This window comes from Lucilia cuprina, chromosome 2 (genome assembly GCF_022045245.1).
Source record: "Lucilia cuprina isolate Lc7/37 chromosome 2, ASM2204524v1, whole genome shotgun sequence".
Taxonomy (NCBI): domain Eukaryota; kingdom Metazoa; phylum Arthropoda; class Insecta; order Diptera; family Calliphoridae; genus Lucilia; species Lucilia cuprina.
Window position 1 is genome coordinate 15,759,641 of NC_060950.1, and position 562 is coordinate 15,760,202.

Sequence of the window (562 nt, forward strand, 5' to 3'; positions counted from 1 at the left end):
TCATATTGTAGGAACGTCTGTTTGTTAGTGAGAACTTAACATATGTTTTAAATGAAAAGTTATCTAGCGTTTTTTATTAAATATTATCAATTGCTTTGAAGTACGTTAACAATTGCTATTGCTTATCACTACATTTTTTTTTAAATCCTGTTTAAAAAATTACTAACTTTTTTATTTGAGTTCAAATTTTAAGCTTTCATTTATATTACTGCCTAAAATCAATAGCATTATTATTACATATGATTTAGTTTATTATTTATTTACTTTAACATTTACAAGCACAATATCTAAATTGACTAACGATAATAAAATGTTATTAGCACCCTTCGTCTCCTTTGTTAGTTGCTGCTATACATACATAATAATGAACACATCCATATAATCAATTGATGATTAATATGAGGGGTAATCAGAGTTTAAGGAGTAATAAAATTACTACAACACTTTTTGATATGATGAGAACTGAACTAAAACTTTACTTGAACTGAACTAGAACTTTGCTAGAACTGAACTAGAACTGAACTAGAACTGAACTAGAACTGAACTAGAACTGAACTAGAAC